This window comes from Cynara cardunculus, assembly GCF_001531365.2.
Source record: "Cynara cardunculus var. scolymus isolate 2C chromosome LG 15, CcrdV1, whole genome shotgun sequence".
NCBI lineage: Eukaryota > Viridiplantae > Streptophyta > Magnoliopsida > Asterales > Asteraceae > Cynara > Cynara cardunculus.
In genome coordinates this window covers 11,834,857-11,842,889 of record NC_037542.1, presented here as the reverse complement: position 1 = coordinate 11,842,889, position 8,033 = coordinate 11,834,857, and positions in this window count along the sequence as shown.

The window sequence follows — 8,033 nt, the reverse complement described above, 5'->3', positions numbered from 1 at the left end:
AATATTAATACCTTATTAATTAATAATAATATAAAGTTAATTAATTTATATACATGCATATCTATAATACTAATATATAAGTAACTTTGGGGACACGTGTCACGTTTCTATACGACGTTTGTTGATTTTTCCCGCCTAAAACACAATTTTCACTTACGGTCCCCAGACTTACAACATAACTCTGGAAAAATTCACGTCTGAATTTAACTCTGGAGTGATCATCAAAACCGGCTTTAAATTTTCAAATTCACATTTTTGAAGCATTTTTCACAAACCAATATTACCCGGGAAAAAAGTTTCCAAGCTGACCCCAGCCAGGGGCTCTGCCCCTTGGATCCCACCACCCGGGGGCCCTGCCCCCGGACCCCTTTTGTTAGGGGTTCGTCCCTCAATCAAAATAAACCCAAACAAGTGTACACTTCGCACCTGCCTTACCTGTTTAATATTTATCATGATTACATTGGTCAACAATTTAATCACATTACACTTAAATGACATTAGTGATACAAATCATCAACATGAAGTCATCAGATATTGGTTATTTCTCAGACTTACAACATAACTCTGAATTATTCTGTTCCAAACTTAGTTATATAGTTTATTCCCAGACTTAGAATACAACTCTAAACTCCTCTTCAGAGTTACGTCTCAGAGTTATAAGAAATCAAAATTCTTGTGACTTAGAGTTATGCTCGTAGATACTTTCTAGACAACTCTGAATTCCTCTTATTCAAAGTTAACTCCAGAGTTATTTTCCAGTCTAACAATAGAATTACGAATTTTTGTGTCATTAACCCGTGTAATACACGGGTCCAAACCTAATATATATATATATATATATATATATATATCTTATTTTACCATTTTAACAATTTGTTTGAATTCTTTCTAATCATCGTTTAAATTCACATTTTAAAGTTACCTCCAAAAATTTATAAAAATGTTTTCATGTTAAAATTTCAAAATAATGAATATGTTGAAGATATTTCTTTTTAGAAATTTGATTTTGTGTATTTTAAAAAATTATAGAAAATACATTAAAAATAATGTCACAATAAATTGGATCGATATTTTTAGAGCATCTCCAACAAATTCTATACAATTTATATAAAATAGAAAAACAAAATCAAAATCTCTAAAATAAATTACATTTAATTTCAACAAATTCTCTATTTTAAATATTTTATTATTAACTATATTATTTTAATATTCTATAATTTTATTATCTTAATATATTTTTAAAAATAACGTTAATATAAAATAATATTAATTGATGGAGTGAATAAAAAATTCATTTCTCGTTTTTTAAAGAATTGTCTTTTTTATAGAATAGAATAATCCATTGAAATCATGTAACAAAAAAACTCTATTGTTTATTTTTAATTAAAAAGATTCGTAATTAATTTTACAAAAATAAATGGAGACGCAAAGGGATCATGAACCGTTGACCTCTCACATTAAATTCAAGCACCCAACCACCGTATTTTAATTACACTCTCAATTTGTTTTTGGTTTACATTTATTTTTTTAAAACTAAAAATTTTCAAATTTTATTAGAAAATGGTTGTAATATGAAAACCAGTTATATGAATTGTTGGCTAAAATTATCATAAAATAATATGTTACAAAATTTTAATTCTTGTTATTCAATTTTAATAATATGAAAGTGTGGTTTAATTTGTTGGATTGAAAATTAAGATGGATTTTGAAACATTTATTTTGTATTTATCAATTAACAAAGAAGTAATTTATGTAATTTTATAAAGAATGAAATTTTATTTCATTCTTATTCTACAAACACGTCAAAATTTCCAAATCTTTGTCGATCAAAATTATTCCAATTCAAAATCCCTCAAAACTATTTTATCAAACCAAACACCCACTAAAAATACGAACATAAGTTTATGTTTTTTAGAATTAAATTTTATATTCAAAAATATTGCTTTTTTTGTATGTTGAAAATCACAATAATAAATTCTGAAAATATATGTCCAAAGGCTCTCTTAGCATTATACTTTTTCCCAAAATATGTATATGTTTTTTAGATAATTCTTAAATAAACTTTGAAATGAAAATTTTATCAGAATTTAAAATTTTATTCAAAACTCATCAAATGTGATAAGGGTATCTAAGTTTATTTGTACTATTTGTTATATATAAATATTATATTACTTGAAAAAACATTTTCCCACTACATTGATTGTAAAAGAATAAAAATTTAAGGACCACTTTAAAAAGTTACAATTTAATGCTAGAGGTTTTGGGTTGAATTTCTTCCATCTTCATTTATCTAATTGCAAAATCCATAAACACGAAAACTCGCATCCATGTCAACAAAATCAGGTTTTGATTTGTAAAGTCGATTTTTGGAAGTTGATTTTTTAAACATGAATAAATTCAAAGCTTATTGCATTTTAGCATAATTCACTCTTCTTATACACTGGATAAGAAGAAAAAAAAATCAATGAAGTGCTTTCTACTCTCAGACCAACAAAAATCGAATGTTGAAATATAGCAAATGATATTGGTTAATAAAACTCGAAATCAAATGTTACATATACATGAACCAGCTCAAGAATTAGGTACTGCATAAAATAGGTTCTTCATGATTGAACCAATCAAATCAATATTTATAAAACATTGTAGTTTTGAATATGTTCATCTTGTGATTATTTTTGCAAATAATTTGATTATATTCATACTGCTCATTTAATCTTATTTTGTATTTCTCAAGGGTGTTTCAAATATAACAAATTAATTATATAGTTGACTTCAACTATATATTAGGTCTCAGAAATTTCTATTTACATAAAAAGGAATGAATGCAAGGAGCATATTGTTATAAATAACTTCTGAAGAAACAAAATTCACTGATGAAAACCCATAATATTTAATGCGAATAAAGACGACCATACATAACCACTTTGTCTGAAGCGTACAACCCTCTTCACGAGTACACCCTCTCCATATAGTATACAATTATGAAGCATACACACAACACATCTCGTGTGCGAAACTATGTCCCTTTAACGGACCCCTCCCCTATTGTCCCCATGTGCCCTTGCCCAACGCACCCTCGTTCCAGTCAAAGAAGACGTATAATGCATCTTTTGTTTTCTTGTATTGAATATGAGACATGCTATATGATACACATAATATAACACCCATGCAATATACAAATACTATCTTATAAAGTATCTCGGTGAAATTTTGAGGGTATAAATCAGTAATGCATCAAGAGTTATGATTTGTTAATAACTTTTAGCTGAAAGAATGTACGTAATAAATTTTGGATTTTTAATAATTGAATATGAGATTATAATAAAATAAAATATTGCATTGTATCATACAAATATATGTATAAATTGTATTGATGTATTTGTTTCCTAGGATAGGAAGGGGTAGTAAAGTGGTGGTGACAGCAAAGCAAAGCAAAGGGTAGGACATTGGAATGATGTATGGGGTATATATAATGTCTCCATAATTCTAGCACCCATTGTGTTGTAGTAGGTGAAGGAATGGTGTGGGCATGGGGGAACATTACCCCAGTGCACATAATGGACTTTAACACCAATGTTTTGCCCTTCTCATGGACTCTCTCTCTCTCTCTCTCTCTCTCTCTATATATATATATATATATATATATATATATATCCCCACTTTTCTTTTTATCTATTCGAATTAAATATGAATTGTTTTTTATAGTTATAAAAACTGGGAAGATCGATCTTGAGAAATCTATTGATCGATATGATGAAGCCTGTTATCGAAAAGTATTAAAGATCACTTGAAATGTTAATATAGATAAAGCAAATTTAAATGACATCGAATTTATTTTGGATTGTCATTCATCGAACGACTATTTTTATTGGGGACTACAATTTCTCTAGTTTGGTCCAAGTTATGACTATAAGTTGTTACGGACTCAACTCTCGATTTGTTGTTAGTATTAGAGAGGCGTTTCATCCACATGGGGGGTCAAACTTCTCCAATAAGGGTGCACCCTCATACCGTAGTAAATTTTGGATCAATGCTAGGTAAAATCATGATATTTGGACAATCTTTGTGTTGTATCACGTAAAAACTGAGTTACAATTGTTGTCATAGTCAACAAGGATGAAACTTCCAGCAAATAAAACTTTGAATTGCGAGGGAAAATGGAGATATTCGAAACATACTCTTGAGCCATCAAAAGAACCAACTCGATCAACAAGGGTTGCACGTGGAAAATGACGACCACTTAAAGCTCCGTTTTTATTGGTGGAATTATTTTACATTTAAGAAAGGGGGATAAAATAGGCTCACATACATTTCGGGATTGTGACAAAAGTCATAGTTTATAATAGATGGCGACAACACTTTTGTGGTGGTATGGCAAACATTCATCGTGAACGATAGATAGTTTTTCCACATCCATGGAGTTTTTGTACTCTTAGGATATCAAATACTTCTTTTAGTTTATGAAGGCTTCTCTCAATTTGCTTTTTGAACATTGTCACGATCGTTGTTAAAGACCTATTAGTTATTACCGTTAGTTATTAAATGTTAAAAGTTGCCACTAATTAATGACTAAGGGGTTGTTCGGTTCGTTTTTTATTAAGACTTGTATGGATATAGTTGTCTGTATGTTAACAGATAAGTTGTTATTTGGTTGTTGTGCTGAATAAACATTCTGAATGTCATAAATAACCATTTTACCCTTCAATCTATATTTGTATCCCATTAAAACGACCGTTGGATAAAAATGTTAGATGAAAGACATTAAAATATATATAAAAAAAAAGAGTGAATTACAATCAAACCCGTTAACCTTTTATGTGAGCCTTATGTGAGGGGTAAATATGTCATTTCCCCCTAAATCATCTTTTGAAAAAGGTGAAAATAGAAACCCACATTATATTCCCGTCCAAAAATCCAACCCTCCCCCAAAGAAAGAAGGACGATTTCCTCCTTTCGTGAACCCCTTCCCGTTTTGTTGGCTCTCTGGCGAACCCACCCCCATCTCGTATCTCCGACGAGTTCGAATCAAGAAGAACATCGTAGAAACCATGAAGATTTAAGAACCCATAAATCGCAAGTGAACCCAGACCTAAGAACCCAAAAATCACAAAGATGAAGATGAACCAAGAAGTATATCACCGATGGGTTTAAATCTCAAATCCAAATAGTTATCGAAGGAACTATATCATCGATGAATTTGAATCTAAAAAGAACACCAAAAACCTAACAACTAGAAGAGGGTCTCTTGGAGGAGGATGGGATGAACTCAGAGAGGAAGAGATGTGTTTTTTCCAAGGGCATTGAGGGAAAATGGCCAGTTGCGGGGGGGTTTGAGATTGATTATAAAAATAATTTATTGACTTATTCCGGTGTGGTACCGGTAATAAACACTTTTGAGTATTTAGATAAACAACTTATACCGGTGCCAAACCGGTAATAAAGAGTTTTTAAAAAAGTTAAATCCCTCTGACTTATAATAAGTTGATAAGTTATTTTATAGAAAAACATAAGTTCTTTCCTATTTTATAGGAGAGTTTAACAAAGCAGTTAAAGCAAATCTTTTTAAAATCTTCAAAGTTTATAAAATAGCATAACTGTTAAAAATGCTCTTATAAAGTAATATATACATCAAAATACTAGATCTCAAAGCCTAAATGCTTTTATGCATTTTTTAGATTTTTTTTTAAATTAACCTGGATATTCAACCCGCTATGCGAGCCGACTAATTCTAGGACGACTATCCGCTTTGCAGGTAGCCAGGAGTCATCGTATTTGAATCTCTGTGGCCACAAAGGAATTTTTTTTATTTTTCCTTCGATTCGAACCTGAGAGTACTTTTGACTTTTGGAGTCCAAGCTTAAACCAGTCAGACATCACCTTTGTGGTTAAATAAGAAAAAGATCACATTTATACAAATGTAGGGACTTTTATGAAATTCCTAGAAAGTTTTCAATTTAAATCACAAAAGAGTTGCTTAAATCAAATTATTAATATTTCAGACGGCATTTCTGACAAAACCACTGTTAAATAAATTTATTAAACTTATTATAATGAGAGAAAAAAATAATTCGGTCAATGGGCTTGGTCCAACCCAACCCAAGTATTCGCATTGCACAGACCCAACCCAATGAACAACGAACTCCTCCGGATCCGACCCAAATCCAACTTTTCAAGCCCAATTAAGAAGAGGCATTTAATTGTTCTGAAACTCTACATTTCTTCATTGTTGTTTTATTTTTCGTACCAAATCCCACATCATTTTAATAATCTATACTATATTATAAATCATTTAACAAAAACTCTTAAAAATTATTTTTTATGTATTAAATATTGTTGATTGATGCATATTACTTAAAATTTAAGATTACAAGTAAATTATCCGTATGTACAACTTATTAAAGCTTCATGCTTGAATTTGTGTAACTAACCATAGATAAACATAATCAAATTCTGGACAATTATCTCATTTTAAATATAAAAAATCTAAAATATATTTAAGATAATCAGTGAATTCAAAATACTAAATATTATCTTTATAAAAGAATTATATTATTAAACTAAAAATAAATGACATCTTTATTAAATCTAAATTAAATTATAATAAAAAATAGAATTAAAGAAATTACACAAAAAAACAAGAACTTTTAAATATTTAATTAGATACAAAAATTGATATATGTTTTTTCAAAATTTTATGATATCTTCAAGTTTATATTTTATTCAAAAAAATAAAAACAATATAGTTTTTTCGGTACCACATAAAATCGTATTATAACATCAACGGAGACAGAATAAAATGAAACGTTAAAATCGAGATGTATCTCGCTGCATTGCACGAGTACCCTTCTAGTAGTTCCTAACCGTGTTACATATGTTCAAATACTCCCAATTAATTGCACTCGTATCCCTAGTATCATTATGTCATTTCTAACGTCTTTATAGCTTCTGTATAACGATATAAGAAAACGAAAAATTCTACCTCCTTTTTGTCTTCTTCCCCGTACCTCTTCTCCATCTTCCACCTTTAAAAAGATACCTTCAAAAAAAAAAAAAAAACCCCGCCACCACCACCGTTACCCCGCTAGCCACTTCCTTCTAGATCACCGCACTTGTCTCCTCCATCTCGAGCACGACTAACGTATTTTTAGAAGAAAAAAAATAGAAAGTAATTTCTAAAACTTAGATCGGATTTTAGAATAAAAACCCACAAAAAGAAGCAACAGAAATGAGAAACAAAAACCAAAAAGTGTTTCTAAAACCAGTAAATCTGGGTTTTCTGAAACTTTTTTCCTACATATCATGTGTGTGTTTCAAGTGTTTTTTAAGTGATTTCTAAGGTTCGGCAATTTAAAAAAAGTTGAAAATATATTTCCAAAAAAGCATATAAAAATATACATCATTAAATACATTTCTTCAAATGGACATTTTTCTAAATCAAAATATGTATTTTAAGAGTGTCTATGCAAAATTACTGTTATATCCTTAGTTTTACAGACGATTTACCTTCTTGAAAGGTAAAAAGGAAAATTTATTAGAATGGAAAGGTATATGATTAAGACAAAATGAAGCAGTACCACCAACAATTGAAAACCAACTTATCGAGCAAAGTACTTATATCAATTGTTGCTTTTGTATCTATACAGACTTGTATGTTTTTTACTTCTCAATATTATCTAAACTAAAAGGCATTTGGCTTAGCGGTATGTGAGTCATTGGTTTTCTAGAAAGTCCAGGGTTCAAACCTCACCAAATGTGAGGAGGGTGTGTGAGTTTTTTTGTTCTATTTGCCGTATATAATATTATATACTTCAAAAAAAAATAGTTATCTAAAACACTCTTATTAAGAATATAAGCATGTTTTATTGTCATTACAGTCAAACATTTTAAACAACATAGCTAATAAAAAGTACATAGATTTGCCAGCAATCGGATCAGATCATGTGAAATTGGCCATTTTCAAACGAGGAAATGACAAAAGAGAGAGAACAAACACCATATTTTATTTATTTAAATTTACATCTGGTTATAAGACT